Here is a 27,447-nt window from a genome sequence, read left to right as displayed (position 1 = left end):
AATATTTTGGATATATCTATCCTGGTGTCATCCCAGACATTTTATAAACCTATAAACACTTCAGTTCCCAAGAAAGTACTATTCTACTTTAAAACAATATGTCAGTTTCTCATAAAGTGCCTGAACTTGTTATTCTGTGTAGGATGTTTTTGTCACAGTGTTACCAAGTTTCCCTTTTGAGAGGAGGCAAACAAAATAAAACTTCTTCAGGGAGATGGGAGCCATCTGCCCCTGTTCCAAAGAACACCAAGGGGATTTCACCACACTTCTGTTTTTTAACCAATGACAGATTGTGCTAGGTCAGGCACCCAGTAATTTAAGAAATGCCAGTGTTTCTGATTCATAAACCTTTCTGAAAATTAACTGAGTGAATATCTGCTGGCCCATATTATTTTTAAAAACAAGTTCAGTGGATCTTTCCAAAGCAAACCATATGGATGTTTTAGCTGATCAGATATGAATCAAGAATAAACATTTGGGCAGCACATTTTAAAGGCAGTATGCACAAATTAGTATGGAGATAATTACTGCTAATTACTAGAGCTGGTCAAGAATGGAATTTTATGTTTTGGACAACAATCTGTATTTTCTGCAGTTTTCCAAAACTGAATAAACCAACACATTTTACAGAATTAAATAAAAACCAGAATTGTGCAAAATCTTTCAGCACAGCACACAAAAAGAATTCTACTTTGTTTTGTACTTCTTTGATTTTTCCAATTTTATTGATTTTTACAGTCAAGATGATACTCATATTTTTAAATATATTTATTATCAATATGATATTATTTTTATATTTTGTGTATTTATACTGAAAATTATTTTTTCCATGTTGAAGAAGTTAACCTAGGTATCTTAGAGCTTTAGTGCAAGGATTTTTCCATGCTTCTTCCCCAATTCCTTTTTTGAAAATGAAGCATTGCTGAAATTAACATATGCTACTGAACTTTTTCCTTTTGTCAAAATGGCATAGCCCATTTAAAAGACATTCCATCATAAAACTCCCAGAAAATCCTGGAATTTCCTGATTAGTTTGACTTCTTTTTTCTTTTTATCTAACTTAGACCTGTTAGCAGATATTTATTTTACAGTATATAGCAACTGCTTTTTATGATTAGCTGTGCTGTATTAATCTCAGTTTCTTTCCTGTATTTAAAGGACCAGTATTCAAATACATATACTAAATAAGAATGGAAGAAACAAAAATTGTTGTCCATTTTGTATATATCCATGTATGATAGCATATATATTCTGGACGGTGAAATATTATCCATATTGAAGTCATGAAGGATTTTGTCATTATCTTTAATGGTACAAAACTTTTACCCTTGGGATGTTGTTTTAGATTTATCTAATGTGCAGAAATCTTTATTATTGATCCATTTAACCCAGTTATTATCATCAGGAACCATATGCACAAGCAGTTCAAAGTTTCAATATTGCAGACCAAATGCCTTGCTTTGCTGTAGGTTCTACTTAAATGATAGTTCATTGTAAAATAGGTTTTCTTTGAAGTATTCAACAAAAATTTAGGAAATTTAAAAAAAATGTTTTCTGATATTTCATTCTAATCCATTGACCCCTGCTAAAGCTTTTAAATTTTCTATTTTGCTAAAGCAAATTAAAAATTGACTGTTGCATCAGAGCATTTAAAGAAGGAACAGGAGTGGAATTTGAATCACGATGCAGAAAGTAGATCTTTTCAAGTGTTATATGCTTTATATATTTGCAAATTAATTATAAGCAGAAAATTTTAACTCAAGTCCATATTTTAAAAATATAAGGTCTGTTTTCAGACACTTATCCAATGTACTAGTAATCAAACAGGCCAACATACATTTACTTGCTTGTAAAAGGACTACAGACAAAGTCCATTTCAATATTTGAACTACCTAAAATTGAGGCAGTCAGTGGTATGTTTTAGGTAGTTTTTTGATACAGGCTTTCTCTGTGAATTTTGTATTTCTGCAGTGTTTCCATTGTCTAGTTCTCAAGGCATCTCCCTTACTAAACTGTAATTCTAATAGCTGGTCAGAGCTATGCCAAACAATCTGACTGTGATTTTAGCTGTTGGCTTACAAACTATGACTTAAGATTAGCAGAAGTAAAGCACAATAATACTGCAAAATAAATATGAAAAATACACACAAGCAAAAGTGTATGTAGAAAACATTCTGCAGAAGAATTAAGCAGAAAGGCAGTCATGAATGAAGAATGGAGGTCTTAACCAACTGACTCTTCAAAAGAATCATCTTACAGGTTAGAAAAACATTGTTTAGAAAGACACAGAAGGCAGAGCTGCCCTTCTGGGTCATGGATGGCATAGGAACATTTGAGGTATCACTTAGAAGTTTGCTCCAATGAAGTCATTGTGGCTATAGTCCTGTATGCTAAAAGTGTTTACTGTTGTGCGAAGCGTCCTCCTGCTAATAGCCTTTATAACATCAGTGGCTCTATAGTAGTTGGGCTACTATACATTTCTCCTCAGTCAAGATGCATTTTCAGTGTTTCAGACTGGCTTATTTAATCATCTTCCCATAAAGTTTGTTACTAATTAGTATATTTTAACAGCAAAGGCCAAGTCTGGTAGGCCCCAAAGTACTATGGTCCAAATACAACAGAAAAGCTCCATGAACATAAGCGAGTAAATATATTCTTTTCTTTTGAAGTGTTTTATATCTGCTGATCCCACAGTTTATATCTAAATGCTCTCATCTTCATCTTGAAGTGGGGTAATTCGGAGAATAAAATGAAAAAGTAATTTGCTCAGCATCACACCACACAGCCAGGAGAAAAATTCTGGTTTTCTGACTTAAAGCTGAGACCCTACGTTACTCAAGTTTGCTATCTTTTGTCTGGTTAAACCCATCATAATTAGATCCATAAAAGGAATGGATAACAAATAAAAGGTCCAGTTGAAAAAAAGGAAGCCAAAAATTTAATACCAAATATGATGGAAATTGCAGTTCTTTCATACCTTTTTTTCATGTGTTCTTGTTGCTTATGTCTGTCCTTCCCATATGTGGCTACAATGAGAAAAGAAATAACTTTAACCTTTCCTGTTAGAAGGTTAATTGTTTTAGTGGTATCCAAGAACGATGTGTTGTGAAAAGATGCATTGGAATTACCACCACAAGGTATTTTCCTCCTACATTTCTAGAGTCCTAGATCATAGAGAGGTCAAGTTGTCATACATTTAAATTAGATTATTTTCTGAGTTTCTGTAAGGAAGTATTAATTTTGAATCAGTTGGTATTTCTGTCATTATTTGTAAGTACAAATATAGTCTCATTTAATCTTTTTAAACAATATTAAAAACCAGTACAATTTTTAGTCTATCCATAGACCACATAATGCAAAAAAAAAAAAAAAATATTACTCTACTGCTTGAGCTTGATACCTGTGCCATTTATTCTCCATTTATTTCACTTTAAAAATTCAGAAACCTTTAGAATTTTTAATGAGTTAGAAGCATTAAGCTAATGGGGGTTTCTGTGTATCTAAGGAAATCCTCTACTTCCACAGATGTAGCATCATATAATCCTGTTAAAAATTTTAAAGGGAACAGAGCTTTTCCTCCTTAACTAATCCTATGGGAATGCACTGCTAGAACTTCCATGTTAAAACCATCTTCCAGTTTTCCAGGCTAAATTTATTCTAGTTAATAAACATTTGTTATTATTCCCACATTTTTTCTTAGCTCACATAGCTGTCTTCCTCCTACATGTTAAGCCTTCCAGCAGGCACTCAGAATTCTTTTGCTCTTCCTTTGCTAGTATCTTTGAGCAAGTTCTCTGTCCTCTTCACTGATAATACACATTTTCTTTCTGATAGTGCCAGCAGCATTCCACTTCACTTGTTTCAGTATGGGTTCAAATTGAACATGGATGAACATAATAGTGGTAGTACACTTAATCACTGCATTTATTCAAGATGTTGCAGGTGTGTTTGCATTCTCTGACAATTCCAGCTAGAAAACATCTTTTCAGTTTTCAGTAGTTTTAATGCTCATCGGGGAACTGCTTATTGAAACATTTGTCTACAGAAGTGTAAAGTAGTTGGCATTTCTTAAGACTGTTCTGAGATACTCGCTTACAAATATATTTGAAAACAAATGGCTGCATCTTAAACACATGCGGGGTTAGGTTTCTAGTATTGAAGTTCATTGTTTCAGTGGAAGATTCCTAAAAATTCCACTACCAGAGTTTAAGTTAGAAAACAAGTATTCATATTCTAAGTGAAAGCTCAGATGGAAGTGAAAACCAAGCAAAATCCTTTCCTTTTCATGCATCATCACCATCTGTAAATATAATGTAATCTCAGTTAGATCCTGAACTCCACCTGTAGAAATTCATTCTTCAGTGAGGTGGCACAACTATAATTAAGGACAGAAATGACTCTGCAATTTGTAATCTAGTTCAGGTCCTCAGTGAGTATAAATCATCGTATGGTACCAGCTTCAGTGGAGCTGTTCTTATTTATTCTTAGTACCTGCCACAGTTCATACGCCTGCCAATACTTCTTGAAAAAAAGGAAAACTTGGCTCACTTTCTCATGGGCTCTTAAGGCTAATGCAATTAAAAAATATATTGTTTTGCTATTCAAGTAAAGAGATGAGACTTGGAATACAAAGCAGAGAGTAGAACAGCTGAGTAGGAAGGTGACATTTGAAGAAGACCACTTGTTCTAGTGGTTCTGTATTTGTAAATTAAGATGTATTATGATCTAAAGTATATGACTAAAGTTATGATTGTGGGATAAATTCTGTGCTGCTTTGTCAGAGTTGTTATTTATCTGCCAACGAGATGCTGTAACATAAGATATCAACCACTGTTACTGTCTGGAATAGCTGCCATTTCTATTCTTCATTATTGTGTATTTTGTGTAACCACTAAATCTGTTGTACTTCTGCTTAGCTGAATTTTTGTCTTACTGGTTTAGTATGGCTGCATTTCACAGAGTACAAGCAATCTTGCACTTTAGATATGTTACATATTTGAAAGAGTATAGGCTGCAGAGGTTATCCCATGAAAATAGATTTATGACTCTACAGAACAAATTCAAAGATGAGAGTTGTTGGATGATAGCAGTTTGTACTATCTGTATCTAAAAGACACAACCATAGCCACTGTATGCTAATTTGATATCAGGGCACCCTTTTTTCCCCTGTAAGCATGTCTCCCTCCTGAGGTTTCCATTCAGTTGACAAAGGGTCACTCATGCCCATGCTACCTCCTTTCTCCTATGTCTCTATAAGCCTGGTTCCTTTGTTCCTGGGTGGGAGCAGAAACCATCTGTAAAATCCAGGGATTTGTTTTTTGCTGTTTTTGATTGTTTGTTTATGTAGCCTGTATTCCTTAAGTGGACACTCAGAGTAGATGCCCTGCTTGCCCAGGCCTTTGCATGATTCCACTGAATCTTTTGCATGGGTCTAGTATGCTCCAAATATTTTAGAGTGCAATTTCTTTTCCCAGTTTATAACATTCCTTGTCAAACAATGAAGAACAAAGCTTAATCTGTTTGATTTGGGTTTTTAGGATACTTAGTAATATTATGAGTAAAAGGATCTATTAAGGAAGAATATTCCAGTAATCTGTGGTAAAGAGCTAAATCAGAACCTGACCTTAAGCACTTTCTAACAAAAGAACAGGATATAAAGCTAAGCAAATGAAGGCTTGGAATGACTGCAGTCTCTGATACCTGTGCATGAAAGGATGATTGATCTACTGTCAGAAGAGAATACATTGGGAAGACCTATATAAAAAAGTCCTTGGCAGCAAGAAGCAGGAACACGAGCAAATCTGGATAGCTGCTCAATCCATTACAATGCTGCATATTAAACGTAATTGCCTGACTTTGAAGAGCAGGAGTGTAACTAAGAAACAAAGCAGGATGTAATGACAGGGAAGGTAAGTCCATCTGAAATGTAGGATGAGATGTGTTTGAGGAAGAGTACTGGGAAAAGAAGGCACAAAAATCAAAGACAAATGCAATAGGTGTGCTGCCTGCAGGTTTTGCACTCAGCAGAATGGAATGAATGATTAATGGCTAAAGGATAGGGAGCAGGAACATGAGAGGGAGGACCTCTCCACTGGAAAAACAATGAAAGAGAGCTCTTGAAAGGAGTCTTTCAGGTATTTTCCTAGAGACTCAGATTTTCACTGAAATGAGGTGCAGTTTTGCCACTGTAGACTTCAGTAGACAAAGAATGAAAATCTGTCCTCTTGATGTTCATTATGAAAACAGTGGGAGTTTACCCTATAAAGCTATAAAATGCTGGCAATTAATGTATTCTCACATGGGATGCAAGAGTTTGTGGACAAGTATAGGACCTGAACGTTAATTTAGATTTAAGTTGAATTTAGGTATTTATTTTTACAATCTTATTCCTGAGTTCAAACTTATTTTTAATTTCAAAAAGAAATTAAGACCTTGAACCAAAACTGATAGTCTGATGAAAATTTCAAATTAGTTATTCCTTCTTGCATTGATGTCTGGAAAGAAAAAGGATTGGAGAAAATTTTAAAACAATGCAAAGGTATCTGCAGAAGTAGAAAAATACTGAAATCAGAGAATAATCACAGAGTATGAAAACAAGCGTTTGCACATTGCTTTTGCTTTTTAGATGAAGTAAGGATATGCTTAGGACTATAGGTCTTGAAATTGATAATACAAAAGAGTTTTCATTAGGTCAAACAGCCTCCAAAGCAAAACATTCTTAGCACAGAATCTTCCAAAAACTACACTGCGTGAAAATGCTTCTTTAAAAGATAGAGTAAGCTCCATACATTTCCTTGAAATATGCTCCAGCAATGAAAAAATCATACATAAATTATGCATATAATTACATTTTTTTACTAGGTATCATAATCTAGCAAATGAGGCTTAGAAATACCAGAAGGGGAAAACAAGAAAGTCAAAGTTCAAGTCTCATAATAATTTCTTCAATTCTCAATTAACATTATAATTTGCTTTTCCCTCAGCTCTTTTGTGTTTATTCATTTTATTCTTGAAAATTTGATATCATTGCTGATAGTTATGAAAATTTATTTCTTGCTGTTGTAAAAACTAACTGAATTTATTTGTTTTGTTTTAAATATAGCTTGCTTTGTTTTTAGAGGATTCAGTTTTAAAGTGTAAGTAGTATCTCTGCACTGAAAAAATCACGTTGTGTTTACTGGACACTTTCAGGCAATATAAAAACAAAAGCTTGAATCTGAAATACTTTGAAATGAAAGCTCCTACATGCATACACATCAGTTACACTAAATTCCAAGATCTGAGCTTCATGTGGTCTTAATGCCTAACAGCTATTCCTGTGCCTCAGTAATTACAGTTAAGAAACAGAATGACTATTCACTATGCATGGAAAACAGGTTCTTACCTGTGTGTAAATGGAATAGGAAGGCATCTGTAGAACACTGCCTCAGAATAGTAATTGAGATATTTACTAGTAAAATTTTACCTTTCTAAGGGCTATTGCAAGACTCAGGTGGGCTTCTAGTTTTCATCAAGTACAAGGAAATCAGTTGATCACTTCCTGGAAAGGTTCATCACGTAAGTCAATAATACTTCCTTTCCTCATGAGGGGGAAACCAAACATAAATAGTTTCTCCTGTTAAATATTTTTGCCTTATCATTCAAATCCCTTCAAATTGCTGGAGAGTAAAAGCTCTGTTTTTTTCACAGGAACAGGTGCAATAGGGACAGCTTCAGTGTAAGATCTTGTGAGAACCATAAGACTAATTTTAGAGGATATCAAATAGGTTTCTAATTAAACATGCTGAAATTCACTAAGGGCTCTGGCCTATACTACTCTCTGAAAGCACTATAACTCAGGGTACCCTTTTATACTTTTTATTAAAGTTGAATAAATAAAAATAAGCTAAACCAAGCATAATATAAAAGGAAACTACTTTTGGTGCTTCTTGCCAAAGTGAGATTAAACTATAGTTACCAAATCAAAGAAGAATCCATATAGCAGTGAGTTTATATTGCATTATCATCAGAGCATGTTAGTCAAGGCATCAGATGAATACAGTAATTTTTCAAACTTTTATATAAAGCAGAAGGTGACATTCTATTGACTTTTAAACAAAACTAAAGAATTTGTTTGGAAGCCATGTTTCCAAATTATTATCTAATATCTCAAGGCACAGACAAATGGTCATGCTAATCCACCTCAACACCACACATGTGGAAGCTGCCCATATATGTCTTCTCAGCTCTCAGAAAATGGGGAAGAAAACACACCTGAACTTAAACTGATAATGTTACAAAAAAATAGAAGAGAAAGATGTAGAATAGTAAATTTTAGGGGATTAATTAGTCAAAAAGATAGCTGTGATAAAGGCAAACATTATACAAGAAGGGATAGAGTTAAGGCATTTCCAGGAATGTGGGTGCTTTTTATAAAAGCTCAACATTGAACATGAAGAGCTCGAGTATAGCATTGGCACAAGAACAAATGGCTGTTACCTGGCCACAAATAACTTCAGCCTGCAGATGAAAAAATCTAACATGTGACAGGAATTTATGGCAGAAGAATATCCTTGGACCTTGCTGGAAAAGTAATTAAAATCTTGATGTTTCCAGAGTTTTTGACTTTTATTCTTTCCATGATAGGTGTTAGACCTAGAGAGCTGAAGCAGTGGTTTCTTAATGAAGTTTTGTTTGCTGAAAGAACTTTTTTGCATAGCTGTTATCTTAGCTTTTTACAAATGTTGAACAAACTGAATAGGCAACACTGCTTGGTCTTCAATAATCACAGCAAAATAAGACAGAGGTTATGCTCACATCATCATACAAAAAATCTACTTTATGATTTTTTTCAAAATGGCCGTGTGCCCTGCAATTCCCACATGATCAGAAAGGAAAGAGCTGTACGTACTTCTGAGCCTGAGTCAGAAGGTTAAAGCATTAGCCTTCGTTTCTTATCCAAATGCAAGTACCAGGCTATGCAAAGACCTAATACAAAGCCAGCTGGCACCAGACACTTGTTGACCTGCAGACCTGAGCTGGGAACTAAAGGAGCCAGTTCCAGAAAAAAGCGAAGTACTTGATTTTAAAGGAACTTTATTGAAAATGAATCACAAACCAAATGGTGCACTATAAATATTTCATGAGAGAGATAAATAAGTAGTATAATTTTATGTTCCATTAGGAAAGAAAAGATACTTACTGCTGAAATCCTAATAAACCTTACGATGTCAAGAAATACTAAAACGTGGCACAGCCTATTAGGGCTAATTTATCCTTGTGCTTTAGATGTTTGATTGAGAGGGATGTTTGATTTTGTATCTTTTCTGAAGGTAGGTCCTTCAGCAAAAACATGAATGTTCCTGTTATTCATTATGTAGTCACTAGCATAAAGCTACCATTTTACAAGTACGTTAGGTGGATGCACTTCACTTAGCATCCTGTTTGTAAGGAGAGGAATCTAATACTGTTTATATTCTATGGTTACATAAAACAGTCTGATCATGTTTTGTCACTGGTTCTAGCTGCATGATTTCTTAAAGATCGCCATTTTGCTTGATTCTTCTGCGTTTGACTTCTCTTTTTGACCTGAAAGCTGAAAATCTTGGCTTATGAAGCACTCTGCAAAAAGATCTGCATTCTTCCTGTTTCCTACTAACTGTGTACAGTAGGGGAAGTCGTCTTACTCTTCTCTTGCAGCAAGGTACATAAGACAGTTTTAGTCTGCGATGAGGGCTCCTAGTTGCTACTGAAAGTCTGTACACTCAATCCTGTTCTTATCAGCTAGCTCTGGGATAGTTTGGTGAAATTTTTATTTCTAGCAAATCAACCTGCACATTTATCACTAACAGTACTACTAATAATGAAGTCACAATGTCTTTTCTCTGAACCTTTCTTTGTTGGAGAAAATATAAAGAATGCTTGAAAGTTTTAGTCATACTATTAGTTAGAACTACATTATTGGCTTTTTTTTTTTTTTTTTTTTTGATAAAAATAAAGATATTTTGAAAATATGGCAAACTTTCCCTGGAGAGGTGAAAGTTGATATCAAGTGGTAAATCTTTAATAGCAATAATAAAATGCTTTGGCCTAGAAAATAAGTTTTACTCGGTAGTAAAAGCCTGTAAAATGTATTAACTAAAACACTTGTGAATAAAATGCCTTTTTTTTTTTTTTTGACAAAAGAACATTTTCGACACAATTTCAGAATTCCAAACTAAAACTTCAATTTTGGGAAGTGATTGTGGATGATCAAGACTTTTAAGGTAATGGACAACTGGTGTGAGATACCTTTTCTGGTAATTTTCATATTTTAAGATAGTAACTTTAAAAATGTGAGCTCTCACAAAAATAATTTTCAGTCTTAACATACCTCCTATCTGGAAGAATTAAAAGAAATGATACTAAATCTAACCATTTCCGCCCGTTTCAGAATCTGACTCAGTCACTGAAGATTTTTTAACTGACATTATTTAGTATTCTGGGTTGAATGCAGTGAACAACTTTCCTTGAATCCATCTTCCCTCTGTATGAAAAGGCTCAAAATACTGTTCAGTCCCCTTGAAGAAATATGCTTATTGACAACTATTTGAAAGAAATTAAAAATACAAGATTTGACATTTTAAAATTTCCAGTAGCTGTCTAGACTAGGCTTTCTGGTGTTTGAGTGGTAGGCAGGTACTGTTTCCATCATAGTATAACAATAGGATAAGTGTACTTAAAGAACAGCTTTTGCAAGAGGCACAGGAATTCATCTAAGCAGTGGCTCAAGTAAATTAATTGTGCAGAGAATTTTATATATCTATAACGGTGTTTGAACTTGATATTTCAGATGTTGTGTAGATAGAATACCACATCACAGGTGGACTAGAAAATCAATATGCACAAGGCATTTTCTTACATCTCCCACTAGAAGTATCAGGGCTGTTCTCCATGCATGGGAACAGAGAAAGACTGGGGGAAACCGATCAATGAAATACCTTTATATTCCAGCTATTCTGCCCTGGTCAGCATTAACCTAGGCTCCTGCTTCACTTGAACATCATATGTCTTGTCTGTGTATCACCTGCTTCTTAGAAATAATACTCTGAAAGCTCTGGAGAAAGGTGAAAAGGGAACTGGAGAAAACAGCTGGCAGCGTATTTTGGGGAGAAGTCTGTCAAGCAGTAGCACATCCAAATATACAAGAACATGTAAGTTATTGCACAGATGATGAATGGTGATTACAGATGTCCTATAAGCACAGTGTTATGGTGATGTGGGACTTGTTTGTTAGCACTCTTTGGCCATACTATTGTATAAAAATAATACAAAAAATGTTATAAAAACTAAGGAATCAGAGAATTATAGAGGTAGGAAGGACCACATGTTCATCTTGTGCAGCACCATGCCAACATAGTGTGCTCCCTCTTACATATCTGTCTGTATTCTTTCTTACCTAAATAGTTACACAGCAGTCATCTGAGTTTCCGTGTTGCTTAGGAGGAAACCATTCTATTCGGGGAGGAGTAAAAAGCATTCTGATTTTTGTCATGTTCTCTATTTTGATAAGTCATTTACATTGATCCCATTGTCATATCAAGTACTTCCTCATATTCCTCTGAATTAGATTTTCTCTTTGCTTCATGCTTCATAGATCTATGTGTGTATTGTAATAGCTTGTGAAATCTTGCCACTGAATGGACTGCATGGAGCTATGAGATTTGAGATGAATCACTGTTCAAAGTTCATTGGAATGTTCAGTCACTGTTTTAATTGCACAGGAAAGAGAGCAAGGCAGACGGGTATCTGTGTTGCTTTCTGTTTAATGCTGTAGATGACTGTGTAAGATACTCATTTAAAATTGCCTTTACCTTTCTGTAAAGCTATGTGGGTTGTCACTCAGATTTTAATAGATAGGTACTTACCACTATTAATATAATGCCAATAATGCCATCTGGCCATGAATAAATTTCTTAATTGAAATTTTCAGCTCAACCCCACTGTAGTTAATAGTAGCTGCAGGACTCTCTACTTGCTTATTTATGTGATAAAGTTTTAAGATTCCTATCTTTGCAAAATGTAGCTTCAATATCTAAGGTGTAAAATCTCTATTAAAATGATGTAAAATGTGGTGCTTAGTCAAAGATTTGAAGAAGCTCAGCATAGTAAGAGCAGGAAAGACAGCTACATTTTCCTTCTGTCACAATTTCTATGCATTAACTCACATTTAAGATGTAGTATAATCCCCTGGGTGGGTGACTGCTTTATTAAATGAATCCAGGCAAACCATTTTGTGTGCAGTCCATTTTGTTTGTAGGTGAATTGCTGGTCCAAAATGCATTCAAACCTAAAGTCTATCCCTCATTATCTGTCTTTAAAGCAGAAAATAAGTTTAATGGAAAGAAAGGTAGACATTTTTCAAAATGCGCAGGCTTTATTGTGAACCTGTAGAACAATTACTAGACTAGTGTTCTTATTTGAAAAAAAAAAAAAAAGACAATTATAGAATTGGTTCCCATTAAAGTAGGATCATATATTTTTATTGCTGCTGACTTGACTACGTGGGTTTTAATCTTTTTCAGTAAGATTCAATATTCTAGCTGTTATATTCTGAAGTAGTCTCTTTACATATGGGAAGAGCCAGTTTTATGAAAGCTCTTTTTTCATAGTATGAAATAAAGTAGCATTGGGGTTTATGGTGTATTACAATAATCTCCCTTTTTTTTTTTTTTTTTTTTTTTTTTATTAAAAAGCTACAATCAATAAAAGAATGTTTAATCCAAAAGAAAAGGGTGAGATATAAAGAAAGGTCAAATGAAATTGTTTACCAGTTACTTTTTGTTTAATGCAGCAGAATAGCTGAGATTTGAGAGAAAGTCTTTAAAGATCTACAGGCTTCTGCACTTTCCTGAAGAGATGGGAACAAATTAATACTTTATTATTATAGTACTTGAATCTTTGTATTAGAAGATGACCTTTTGCTCTCTACTTGTTGTGCAAGATATTATAACACAAAGTTTGCTGTCTATGGAGCCATGAGAAGTAGTGGAGTAGGGAGGACTACACACAATAATGGTTTGCCTGGATTCATTTAATAAAGCAGTCACCCACCCAGGGGATTATACTACATCTTAAATGTGAGTTAATGCATAGAAATTGCGACAGAAGGAAAATGTAGCTGTCTTTCCTGCTCTTACTATGCTGAGCTCCTTCAAAGTGGAAGCATGGCATGTAAGAGCAGCTGTGTATGTGAAGCAGTGGATGGAAGATGAATTTCACACCAAGGTTTGCAGTATATTTGAATACTGAAGACACCATCACTGAAACTGTTGCAGGCCATATTTTGCATATCCATGTGTGGGTAATTGTGGTGAGGATCCATAGACTACTAAGCAAAACAAAGAAGCACAGCTAGGAAAATTGTATAAATGCTGGGTTTGGGCATCTGGGATAGGATTCACCTCACTTTGTATTAAAGAGATTCACCATCCCTAAATTCCGGTGCCCAAAATGTAGACATTTTTGTCTGATTTACATGTTTAGGTTCCTGTAACAGTCAGTAAAAGTAGAATCAGTTCACTCAGTGGAGTTAACAGTTTCCAAGCTAACTCCAGGTACAAGCTTATTTTCAGGGGATGATGAATCACACTCCAAACTCCACTGATGGGAGCCCAGACTCCTCATGCCAAAATGCAGTTAGGTGAGCTGAATCTCATCCTTGGAATTCATACTATGAGCAGTCTCCTAAATCTTGCTACCTCTTGACCATTCATGTAGATCCTTGAATAAACTGCTTGAGCTGCACATCATGAAATAGGAACAGAGCAGTGAACTGCAGCTTTTGTTTTCTATTACTGTCTTTCATGAGAGCCACTGGAGAATTTAAATTACAGTGACTATGACCTTTCTTAAAAAAAAGACTACTGAAGTCTAGACCTGGGGTCTTTTTGGCAAGAACTACTGAGGTATATAGGCATTTTGACTGACTATGTACTCTTACAATATCTCAGACTGCCCACAGCCAGCAAGAATATCCAGTTACTATGAAGAAAAAGGACTATAGAAAACTACATAAAAATAAAATCACTAAGTTATTTGTCTTTGTTATTTTTACAGATTTAATCACTTAGGGAACTCTGAATGAAAGTATTGAGCTGTATATCTATATATGGATTAACAGCTTAATACTGTGTATTCAAGATCCTGCAGAATCTTTTAGACACTAGCTCCATGGGGTTATAAAAAAAGAAAATCAAGAATTGATGAACTTTTTTACAGAAACATTGTCCTTGGAAGTTTTCCCAAGGATTTATTTCAAGGGACTGAAGGCACTATTACAGAAAACGAATTTCTGCTGAGTCATGATGACACAATTATAATTTTGCTCAAGAATTTGCACAGGGCATTTCTCTGCTCTCCATAAAAAAAGTAATTTGACTTGGAGATCTAGCAAAGCTTATGAAAGCCATAATTTGCTGAGCATTTCTCTTTGCCCTATTACATTTTCACTTCTGAGGTTTTGTTTTAATATAAGGTCTTCTACAACACTATACATTTACTGTTTTGATAATTATTTAAGTCAGATCAAGAGAAATGACTCCTTATTGCATTAGTAATACAATACTCTTCAGAATGTGTGTTTAAAGGGAAACTTCTATTGAACTGAAATACATTTAATAGGAATGTTTGAGCAACTGAGGCAGTTACATTGCTGGCCATGCTGGGATAATTAATAGATTGATATTTTCTGGGTTGTTTTTTAAATGTTAATGAATTTTGAAAGGTTTTATTTTCTAGGACATTAATACCTGAATGATTTAGATATACAATCTGACAGATGTAGCAGTTTTTTCCATAGTGCCGAAAGAATAAAAGTGGTACCAGCAATCTCTGTAACCCACTAAGCTTTCAATAAAATAGAAAGACCTGTCTAAGTCCTGGTATATAAAAGACGCAAAGAAGGACATTAATAACTATTTGTGATTTGAAGTTACAACATTACAGCTATTTTGAATATCAAAAAAAAAAGTCTAAGTGACCAATATTTGGCTGTGTGACTTAGTGCATGTTCTCAGCAGGCTTATTTTAATTAATGTTTAAAACTCTGGAAGCAGATCAACGTAAGTAGCTTCTTATGAGCTGAACTACGGGTACTTTCTATGCTACCACTCAGGGCCCTGCTGCCCAGTTTTCTAGATGGCGCAAATGTTCAGGGGTTGCAGTGGCTTTAATTTTGTCTGCGTAGCCAATCTCCTTCCTTTTCTGCAGTCTGAGGCGCATGTGGAAGAGAGGGCTTGGTCTGTAGCTGTGTCTCACTTTGGCAGTGAGCCAGAGTGTGGTCAGCGTTCTGCCTCAGAGTTGCTGATATTAGTTGTAACTTGTGCTGGGTTTGTGTGATGGGGTTTTTGGTAGCAGCGGAGGGGGCTACAGTGGTGACTCTTGTTAGAAGATTCTCAGAGCTCCCATGGCTCCAAGTTGGACCCACCTCTGACCAGGGCTGTGCGAATTAGTGATGGCGGCTGCACCTCTGTGATAATGTATTTAAGGAGGGGAACTTGAGAGTGGGTTGGGACTTGTAAGGAAGAGTTACGAGAAGGACACCTATGTGAACACCAAGGTCAGTGGAAGTAAGAAGGAAGGAGAAAGCAGGGGAGACACGCCTGTGCAGAGCCCCACTGTATCACATGATGATACAGCAGGGCCGCCCCCTCTGCCACCCATGGACATCACTGGTGGAGCAGCTGTCGAACTGCAGCCTGTGGAGGAGCCCACACTGGAGCAGGTGTATGCGCTTAAAGGAAGCCAGGACTCCGAGGGGAGAAGAAGCCCCCGCTGTTGTAGTTCAGTGCTGGGAGAACAGCAACATGAGGAGGTGACCCATGCTGCAGCAGCATGGGAATGGCTGCATCCTGAGGGAAGGACTCACGCTGGAGAAAGTTAATGGAGGACTGTCTGCAGTGAGAGGAGAGCCACATGGAGCAGGGGAAGAATGTGATGCATTCCCCTCACTCCTGAGAAGGAAGGAGCAGCAAAACGACTGTAACCCACATCCCGTGCTCCTGCACCATTGGTGGGGAGGAGTTAGAGAGATCAGGAGCAGATCTGAGCCGGGGAAGAAGGGAGGGGGAGGTGTTTTTGGATGTGGTGGCACTTCTCACTGTCCCACTCTGTTCGTTAAGTGTTGTTTTTGTTAGTGTTTGAATTAAAGTGATGTTATTTTTCTTCCCCTAACAAGTCTGTCTTGCCCATGACCATAATGGGTGAGCCACCCCTCCCTGTCCTTATCTCAATTCTAGACTCTTTTGCTTAATTTTCTCTTTCACAGAGCTGGAAGGGGAGGGGTGAGCAGATGGCTGCATGGTGCTCAGTTGCCCTCTGGGCTGAAAACCATGACATAACTGTGGAAGAAAATGTTATCAAGAAACCAGATGACATTCTATCTTTGTAGTAATTCAGCTGTATCTATATCTTCATTAGTATCAACAATTATGAGTAACAGAAGTTAAGAACCACCTAAATATTTTCATTGGACAGTTACAGCACATGTAATTAGGATGGTAAAGGACTTTGAGAAGAGACTGTCCTACATTTCCTAGCAGAATGGTTTTCAAGCCTGAAGCAGCCTTAGAAGAGAGCTACATAAAAAAAATGCTTAGAAATATGAAGCAGTCACTGATTTCAAGCACATTTAAACAATCAACAATGCACAATGCAGTCAAGCGCCAAACATTCACACTTGGTGCCCTGTGGTAACTCGTTTTATCCAAAGGAGAGAAATGGAATTCTGTTACAAATCTCTTTTGATGAGGAGTACACAAAAGTTGAAGTCTGAAAGTGTGTTATAAAAGACACCTATGCAAAAAGCGTTAAGTCAACATTTGCAAATATGGGAGTCTAGTTTTAGCAACTCAGTTCCGTACTTTAGCTTCTCAACTGGATGACCTGATTTTGAGAGGTACTGTGCATCCACAAGTCTGACATTACTTTCAGTAGGATCATCAGGAACTGATTTTGATTCCAAAACAAACTGGCTGATTAGGCATCTACTTAGAAAGATGATTCATTTGAAAGAAATTCATGTTTGAAAATACTTGTATGAATGTATTTTTAGATGTTTTGTCTTTACAAGACTTATGTAAGGTTTCACTGTTCAGTTTTTCTAAGGTTTCACTGTTCGGTTTTTCTATTTCCATTCACTTCATTACATTTTGGATCCTGTCCCCAGTCCACATCCTTTAGGCTATTTCTTGTGAGTATCAGTGTAATCAGTGGATATTTACAGTCTTAAATCTCTTTTGAACAAAATCCTACACCTGTGGCACATAATATAATGCTTTTTGTAATGAGCAAACTTTTAACATGCACTAAAATCAGAGTCTCAAACTAACTCTATCATTCAGTTTTCACTCAATTAAATATCTACAATATAACTGCCTTGAAAACTCCCTGACTCATTGGATATGTGACCCTAAAGCAAAGGTATATTCCCCTCTCTGAACTGCAGGCTGAGTGTGGCTCAGTCATTGCTGTGGCCCAGATTTCTAATGGCAATGCAGGATTTTCAGACGACATACACAAAGATGAATTGTTATAAAAGAAACAAGTTTCCCAGGTGGCATATTTAACTAGAGGCTCCCTCCACTGACTTACCAAGGAGGCATGCCTTCTGACACTAACTTTATCAAAGTGTCCAGCCCAGAACTCTGAACACCATTAATTTTGGAGCCATAAAGACCTTCCCAAAGGACCCTGTTCTAGTGAGTAGTTGAAGGATGAAAAGGATACAGTGTGGGTCTAAGTATTATTTCAGATTCTTTTATCATATGTTTAGCCTGTGCTACTGTATGTGATTGAAAACCTAATTAATTTTAATTACTGAAAGAAGTAGAGATCAGTATCTGCCAGTTTATCCTTCTATTATAGGATTACCCAACTGCTGTGCAAGTTATTTAGAGGCAGCACTGGGAAGTTTGACCTAAATTAATTCACATAAGAACAGGCCTTAACTAAATTATGCCACAGCTGTATGAGGAATAAGTAAGAGATATAAGGTGACAGAGCTGAAAATAATCATCTTTACTGCCATGGGAGTAGCATCTTTAAACAAGTAAAAGATTGTACATTGTAGAGCAATAATAAAGGCAGAATGTTTGGAAGTTGTCCCTATGGAATTTGCAGCCTATGTATTTAGTTAGCTTTTCTTCTTCTCTTTGTCTTTTAGAAAAGACATGCTGTCAAGATAAAAATGCCACACACCCCCCCACACCTCTCTGATCTGTAGCCAACTTTAGTATTATCTCATGAATTAGTCTCCTAACATCTAAATTAGCTTTTTAATACTTTATTTTTTTTTGTTGTGGAATCTAATTCTAAATATGCTAAATCTTCACTTAAATTATTTTTTTATATAACTCACCATAAACCTCCGGAAAATACTCTTCAGTGTAGTAAACTGTGCTTAAGAATTATTTGAGAATATAAATGGAGACATTTTGATTAAAGGGAGGAACTCCAGTAATGATACCTTACTTTGAATGTATTTTTATCAAACAGGTTTCTTCTGTAACTATATCTCAGTCTCTTAAAGATCAGGTAAACTTGAATAAACTATTATTCAAGAATTTTTGAAGAAGATATTAAGCTACTTTGTTTTTAAATTAAATACTGGAATAGCTTAATTAGATGCAAAAAGAATGAGAAAAACACATAGCTAGAATTGGCAAATTCCAAAATTACAGATTGCACAGCAATTTTGTCTTATCTATACTATGCTATTTTTTTCCTCTATTACTTTAATTAAGGACAAATTAAACAACTCCAGTATTTTCTGATTAGCACTTACCTATACTCATATTCCCATTGAGATCAATCTAACTACTGATGTAAGAATAAGTTCTTAACATGACAGAGTTGCACAAAGCCTTAACAGTGTCTTGTTAAACAACATAAATGAGACTTTTTGTCAGCTCTTTCATGAGCAGTATTCCTATAGCATAAACCAGATCGTCAAAATGCAATAAGACAGAACTTTTCACCTCCACCTGAGATCAATAATAATGCACCTATGATGGGATGGAAATTTGATCTGCTCTGTCTTGTCAGAGCTCCTGTTTCTCCACTAGCCCACAGCCACATGAAATCTCTATATTTGTCTCTCGAGTCTTCTGTCTCTTTCTACTCCTTGCTGTCTCTTTCACTCTTTGCTATGTCAGCTCCATACATCTAGCCAAAAGTATCCCACTGCAGCTATTCTTCTCCACTGGGGACTTGTATGTGGTTCTGACATCCACTATTGCTGGAAGCATTTGTAGAAGGTGTAGTTCTGACAGCCTTCTCTTGCATGTAAACTGTGGGAAACTTCACTTTGCTACTTTTGGAGACATACTTGGAAAAAGTAGATTGTAATGTGGGATATATTGACTCCCTCCCCCATAGCACCAGCACTGAAATACCATAATTTAAATTTATGGTGAATATACCAGAGGCCCAAAGGTACACCATTCTGTTTTTCCACGGACTTGGATAGTATAAATACATACACAAAAAATTAGCTTAGCACTCTCTCCAGTTAAGATAGGCATAAGATGCAGTGATTCTGTCAGTTGTTTGAATTGTCAGTTTCCCAGTGTAGACTGGATATTGATGGGGAGGAGGATGAGAACGCTTAACTGCTCCAAATCTTTGGACCATTGCTTTTTGTCATCATGTGTCCGCTCTAAAATTTGTACTGTGAGGTCTTTGATAATGGAAAACGAAAGTTATTTCTTGATGGTATCCAAAAAGAGCTATTCTTATCAGATCCTTCTCATTTTTGAGGATCTCCAGGTGGGTATTTATAATTGGCATGTGGCGTGTCTATTTGTATTCCAAGCTGAACAGAGAGGGCTCAGTTTAATTAAATTGTAAGTTCCCATCAGGAATGATGTGATTATGTGATAATAGCCATGAATCTGCAAGGACATGACCCTGACTGGACTTAAATACAGTTGCTATAGTGGACATATGCAACAATAGAGAAAAAGGAGAGAAAAAGAGGAGGAAGACAAAAGTTTACAACTGTTTCAGGCTGCCAGTTTGTCATCTGGACCTTCAGCACTTACAAAGTGTAATTTTATCAAAATGCTATTATGCTTTATCAGCAGATCCTTTTGATTATAAATGCATGTTTTAACAGCAAGAATGTAATTTCCTGTGAATTTTGGGTGTGGATGGAAGTGATTACGTATATTTCCCCAAAGTGGTGGGAGAGTAAATAATTGTATTTGTGAATTTTAATACTCATGAATTTTAAAATTTGTTGTACAGGTAATGCTTCAATATTTAAAAACAACCGTGAACAACATCTCTGCCATTTCAGTGTTAAAACATGACTTCAAGAATTATTTAGAAATGTGTTGATTTAGTCTTTGCAAACTTATTTCTGAAGACTGCAGCAACATAGTTACTGTTTTTACTTAAGCATTTTCAAAGTAAATCTACCATTTTGATGACTGCAGAAGTGTGTGTGCACAGATACATTAAATCCAGCATAGCAATGTTCACCACAGTAAGCAAAGATTCCTGGTTGTCCTAGAAATCAGTACATCTAGTTAGCTCTTTTTGAAGAAACTAGGAACATGAATGCTAAAGAACTTAGGAAAATCAGTGGAGAAATATCAATAAAATGTGTGTATTTTTCAAAGTCTTCAAATACTTCTTTGAAACACTTGCTAGATTTTGCTTTTTAAAAAAATAACTTTTGTACTTGTAATCAAACTACTTCTGTGATTTCAGTGCAGTTTTTGAAGCAGCTGAAACACAGTGAAATTGGGCAAGAAATAACTTCTGTAATGGAATCATCTTACAAACGTATTTAATGAGTACAGGAAAAATTGCTATGTATGTACGTATGTATATGTTAGGCAATTACTAAAAGTAAAAAATTCTGTAGAAGGTAAGAAATAAGCAAATTTTCACAGTCAACCTAGATAATCCATTTATACCATCTACTTAGAAACATTTGTTTTCTGTTGCCTACAAAATTCTTCTTTCTTTATGTAATATGCATCGACATTGACACCCAGTGGCCAGAGAGACTTAACTCATGTTACTCCCTACTCAACTCACTTCCTGTGACTAGTTTTAACATATGAAGACCCCGAATTTAATCTAATGTCTATATAATTGTTTCTACATGCATACAGGCACACGGGTCTAGTTAAAGATAAAGAGACTTTCCACTTAAAATATGGGTATTAACAAATGGAGATATTTTCAGTAGCACAAAATAGCATTTGGAAATTCATCTGCTTTTGACATTCAATAGGAATTAGCCTTGGGCTGACATTTATGCTGGTAAAAATCTTACACACTGTCCTTGTCTGGTTGCAATAAATAAACAAACATGTTCATACCAGTCAAACAGAATCACTTGCTAATAGAACTAAAAAGTCCATAAAAAGAGCAAGTGCCATGTCAAAAGCGTAAAACCAAAGTATATTCATCTCCTTATTTAACACAATTCTCATGTCCACACGTACAGGGTTGATGTGAACAATATGCCAAAATTATTGAATGAAAACTGTAGACAGATACGTCTGCAAGAAGCGTGGCAATGCTGTAAAATTGAGGAAGAATTTAAGGACTGAGGAGACAAAAATAGAGTAATAGCACTTTGCACAGATGTAATAGAAGTCATTGGGCAGTGAAAGAGAATAAGGCTGCAGGCTTCTGTTTGTAAGAACACTGGAATATGAACAAGAGTTGTGGCCACTGCAGTGGCAAGAAAATAGATTCTGGTAATTTTTTGAAAAGAAAACCTTTTGTGTTTCCCTATGATTGTACACTTTTCTTATGCTACTTACTTTAAAGAGCATATTTTCCTAGAAGATGACTAGTGTACTTGACACTACAGACAATATTCAGAGCACAAAGCCGGGCAAGCCTAGAACAATACTTGGTTCACAAACTAGTGGCTAAGTACTTAGATCTCAGGGCAATTAAGTACAAAATAACTAGACTTTCTGAAGGCTAATCCCTACACAGATCTTCCAGCAGGTACAGGCAATAAAAAAGGCAGTACTCCTCAGACATAGCTTTGAACCATTTCCACATGTCCTGTCACCGGATGCCAGGGAGAACTGCTCAGCACCTCCCTCTTCACTTCCCCTCCTCGGGAAGCTGCAGAGAGCCATGGTCACCCCTCAGCCTCCTTTCCTCTGAGCTAGACAAGCCCAAATTCCTTAGCTGCTCCTTTCAGGACATTCCTTCCAGCCCTGTCACCAGCTTTGTTGCCCTGCTCTGGCCACACTCGAGGGCCTTCACATCCTTCTTAAATTGTGGGGCCCAGAACTGCACACAGTATTTACTGTGATTCCACACCAACACTGAATGCAGCAGGATAAGCACTGCTTTTGATCAGCTGGTTACGCAGTGTTTGATGCACACCAGGATGTGGTTTGCCCTCTTGGTGGCCAGGGCACTTGGGACCCTGCCTCTTTCTGCCTACCTAAGAGGCTATGGGAGAAAAATTATCTCCTAAAAGCTACTGCTTCTATTTTCATCTCTTCTTGTACTACATGTCAGTCTGTTTTTGAAACTTATCCTTCAATATATTTTGAAAAATTCTCCTGACATCGTATCAATGAACATAAATGCTATGATGGACAGTGTGTCTAGTCATAACACCTATAGTTTTTTATTCACTGGTACCTTGAAACATTTTTTGTCTCTTTTACATTTAGGTGAGATTTCTCTTTTGGCAGAAACTGATTAATCTCAAACCTGAAAACTGGCAATGTAATAATTTTGTTGTCTAAGTATTACAAAGACACTGGAAATAAGAGCAACTACTTTAAAATAGGGAGAAAAAAAATCACAGCATGCTGTTGCTGGGCTTGCTCATGAAGGTCAGAGATTTAAATGCCCTCTTTCAAGGCAAAAATGCACACTATATTTTCTGTATGAGCAGCCTATTTTCAAGCTACCTCCCCTTGGAATTAGAAGGCAGTGTTATTTTCATGATTATTAAATTCTTTGGCTTTTCATTCTACCTGCTCCATAATATAATTAGGACCATATCTAATAGCATCAAGATGAGTCTGCAAACCCTGTTGTGCCAGATAGGCAGAATTGAGTGCTGTGTGGGAAGTGTAATTGCTGAGCACTCTGTAGAGCATTCACTGCTTGACTCCAAACTAGGAGGTGCTGCAAACAAATTAGAAGACAAGAATAGAATTGAAAACGATCTGGACAAGTAGGACAAAAAAAAACAAAACAAAACAAAACAAAACAAAACAACCAAAACCCTGACAAAAAAATGAAGGTAATTCTGTGAAGACAAGTGGAAAGTATCATGCTTTTTATGATAGAAATAATCAGATGCAAAGTGGAAGATGAGTTATGCATGGCTTCACAGTATTTCTGTTGGATTTGTCATTCTGTTGTAAAGAAGAAAAAAAGAAGCAAACTGTAATGGGTATAGTATAGTTTATACTCTTTTTAATATAAGCTTATCAGAAGTTTCAGTATTATCTTCAGGTGTAGGTGCCAGACTACAATATAGAAAGGAAATTTTTAGTTTGGAGAAGGGAAACAGGAATGTTTAGGTTAGAAAACAAAATCTTTGACTTAGGTTATTTTGTTTAGACAAAGTAATTTATTTCAGCTGTTCTACTGAAACCAGCAGAATTATTTCCTGTCAGCTGACTCATGAAAGCCTTAAGATGGCTCTTATCCTGCTCCACTTGCAAAAGTTCTTGCTTTTGGCTTAAACTGGTTTCAGGTACTTTCCTTTGCAGCTGCAGCATGTAAAGAATAGGGGAGTTATCCAAGGTGAGTTGGTGGATGGAATAAATTTATTATTTTTTTTCCAGCAGATGTACCTTGAGAAGAGACATAGTAACAGTTTTCATGTGTTAAAGATTACTGCAAAGATTAAGAGGATACATTGATCTCCATATTCATTGTGTATCAGAGCAAAGGAAAGGGCACCAAATACAGTATGAAAAACATAGGTTAGACATTAAGAAAATAATTCCTTTCTCAATTGTAAGGATTGTTAAGTACCGCAGTGGATTTCTTAGGAAGACTGTATAATCATCATCAGTGGGGATAGTTAAGGGTACACTAGGGAAGTACCTGACGAGAATTGTTTAGGTGTAGCTGATCTTGCCAAGAGGATTTTTTTCTGGAACATCTCTGTTACTATGGTTTTATTTGCAAGGAGCTGTGGGATCAGATCTGCCAGAGGAAGTCTACACTGTAAATTGCTACATGTTTTCCATCTGCCTGTTTTCCCCCTACCCCCTCACCTACTTTTAATTGTTTCAGAACAGTGAAAATGAAAATCTAAACAGCAAAATTTCTACAATATAACTTTATATATGTTCTAAGCCAGAAAATGGCTACTGGCACCTGATCACATGTGAATACTTTTATATGAAATATACTGTCAGTGAAGGCAAGACACGTACCTACTGATGCAAGCTATCCCACCTTTTAAAGCTTAAAGCTGGCTTTCTTAAAAGCTTCTATGCCTTTCTGAAGTAATGGTATTGTTCTGCTTTGCTTGTAAAAGTAAGTTTATTCTCTGATACATAAAGAGCAATGCAAAAGAGCCCCCTGCAAAGCTAGCCATAGATTAGTATTTTTCTGTTGATTATTTTTTACAATGCCTTTGGAAAAAAAAATCATATTTAGTTTCTTTTATATTTATTTTACCAGAGTAACTTTAAAAAAGACATTTAGTCAATCAATCACTGGTGTATTCTGGCAGACAGACAGCTAGATAAAATGATATCAGATAATAAGAAACTCACATTTGTCATACTGACTGATTTTTCAAAACATTCAACAACACCAAAACCAAGTACTATCAATCTTTGTCTGGTATATAAATCTTCCTAGGAATATACCCTAACAAAGTAGTTTCAAATGGTACCTGCTAATTTCTCTTTCATACCAGCTGAATGCTTTTATTGCCATGACAACTAACAAGTTCTAACTCTGGTCAAGGTTGAATGGGAAAAAACAATGTTTTTAACCAGCTGATGTGCTTCCAAAATTACATGAGGGGGGAGGTTTTTCCCTCTTGTTAATGGTGCATATTCAGTACATAATTTTTATCAATGCTAGTTAATGAAAGAATGAATATCCACTGAGTACAGGTATGTGATAATGAGTAATTATTCATGTAAATAGGTAGGTTTATAATGTATAATATTTATTATGTAGGCTTATTATGTATATTATTGTGTTTATTATGTGGCACATGCAGCTCAAAAAAGTGGGAAGTTTGGGCTGGTCAAGGTGAGCAACAGGCAACTGATTTAGTGCATTAAAACTGTTAGCCCCAGAACCATTAAGACCTAGATCATACAGTTACTCAAGTGTGTATGCATGCCACAAAACTAGTATTTTGGTGCAACCGGGTGGATAACACACTACTTAACCAGTTTCTAAACCAATGGATGCCTAAATTTCCTGTCTGGGAAATTAAGTTTCAACTGAGCTGAAGACCTCGTTTTGAATTAAGTATTCCTATGATTGAACATGAGGGCCCACCTGATGGTCAGGCTGTTAATCTATCAATGATACTTGGGTGGCATTCTCTCTCATTTTTTTCACAGCAGAGACCTGGATATAGGAACCTAGCTGCAAGCTATGGTGTTCCCTGTCCTTTCTTCCAATATTTAACATGTAGCTGCAAGATATAGTGTGTCTGTAGATTAGGAAGGCTGTTCCTTTCTCAGAAAGAACCTCGAAAGCTTAGCACCTATATTGTGTATTATATGTGGATTCCACTAGACAGCTGAAAATAAGCATTGTTGAGTGCAAGGCCTCAAATCTTGACCTTCTGCCATTGACACTAATGGGAATTCAGTGGTTCCTTTCAAGTGCAATGAAACTTAAGTCCTTGGTTTCTTCTGTATAAAAGTTGTGAAGAAGGATGGCAATTAAAACTGTATCTGAAGACTTGTCTTTCTTTGAGGACACAAGAATTCGGCAAAAAATAATTATTACTTATTAGGTTCTTTGGAAATCCTGCCCCTTTTATGGAGGGGGCTGAGGGGGAGAGAAGAAGGGAAAATACAGCATAATGTTAGATGGAAATGTTTGTTTCCTAAAGAATACTTGGTATGTTCCTATTTCTCTCCCCCAAACCCCACTCTCTGTCAAGTAGAATGGTTAGGAATAATTTTCTTTTTTTTTTTTTTTAGCCAAAAAGCTAAAGGACTGAGGGGGATGGGATGGCAGATGAATTGTCTGTCTCATAAACAGAAATTCTTGGGGTTAGCAGAGCTTGCAGGTTCCATTGGAGAAATGCAGTGAAACACAAATTATAACAAGCCCAAAATCACATGTGAACCACTGTTGAACCAGAACAAGAAATACTGCAGACAAGATGTATAGAATCTGAAATCTGCACTATCTGAATTTGTCACCCAAATTAACTGCCTGTGTGTCTCTGGACTCTCAGCAAGAAGAAATTATAGCTGCTAGACCTAAATCACTGCTGCTTAAAATACTGTGACCTTACAAAGGAAATGAAGGCAGTATTTTTAACCTAAGCAACAGACTTGCTTAGAAATGCAAGTCAGAAGTGACTTGCATCTTGCAAAGGTGTTGACAGAGCTTTCACAGTGGTCTGATAAGCCTGGAGAGGGCTTGTGTACATAGTGGTATACATGATCAGTGCCAGGCCACCTCCTGCAATCCTCTGCTGAGTTCCCTCCACAGCTTCACCACAACTTTTCTTAGGCTGGGGAGGGGAGGGAAGGGGGAATGGATGAGAAATAGAAGACCACATCTAGGAGAGAATTCAAAGCAAGGGGAAGAAACAGGAGCAATCTACTATGTTAGAAATGTACTTCTTTCAATTACCTGCTTAAATTTCAGCAGATATAAGAAAGAATTAGACTGCTTAACCTGGGCCAGGAAGGTGGAAAGGAAATGAAAAGGAAAGAAGAAAGAGATGAAGGGATGAAGCATGTTTGGTTCTGAGAAGATTAAAATTTACTTTTTCCTGGACAGTGTATTACATCCCTGGGTCTGTGAACTTGAGTAGTTTGTAAAGCCTGAAAAATATGGCTTAATGGTAAACTTTTCCCTTTGCTCTGGATAAAGGATGAGATTTCTATGAGCTCAGTTTGACCCACTTACAAAATAATATAATCAAACATGCAACTCTGCTTTAACTATAGTTTTCCATTTCAGGTTACAGGTGTATCAGTTGTCTCTGGAATTTGGCAACAGAGGGGTTAACTCCTCTTTGTGACAAGAAACAACACCTGAAGTTGTCTTGGGGCACATATTTTCAGACTAGCAGTGTTAGGTCAGCTGTGGAGAATTGATTAATTTCCCTGGTCCAGTAAAAGAGTAAAGTGCTAGAGAGTGAGTATGTATGTATGGGTGAGTGTAGTTTTTCGTAGAAGTTGAGTAGAGTAATTCTTGGTGTTTGATTAGGCTCAGCTCTTCTTTGTATTTTAAACTATTCTCTTCTGTCTG

The 27,447-nt window shown here is 36.2% G+C and overlaps 1 long non-coding RNA gene across 2 annotated transcripts in view; it reads right to left on the bottom strand.

The window, feature by feature from the left end:
* LOC116963509 overlaps positions 1-27,447 on the bottom strand; it is a 99,448-nt gene that overhangs the window by 42,502 nt on the left and 29,499 nt on the right. The window contains exon 3 of one of the 2 annotated variants that reach the window (XR_004408226.2): positions 2,978-3,026. The exons of the other annotated variant lie outside the window; for it this stretch is intronic. This is a non-coding gene — a long non-coding RNA (uncharacterized LOC116963509). The remainder of the gene's footprint in view (positions 1-2,977; positions 3,027-27,447) is intronic. 2 annotated transcript variants of the gene reach the window in all.

This window comes from Tyto alba, unplaced genomic scaffold (genome assembly GCF_018691265.1).
Source record: "Tyto alba isolate M040663 unplaced genomic scaffold, T.alba_DEE_v4.0 Super-Scaffold_1000006, whole genome shotgun sequence".
NCBI lineage: Eukaryota > Metazoa > Chordata > Aves > Strigiformes > Tytonidae > Tyto > Tyto alba.
Note: the sequence above shows the minus strand (reverse complement) of the source record. Positions and strands in the feature narration are given on the sequence as shown.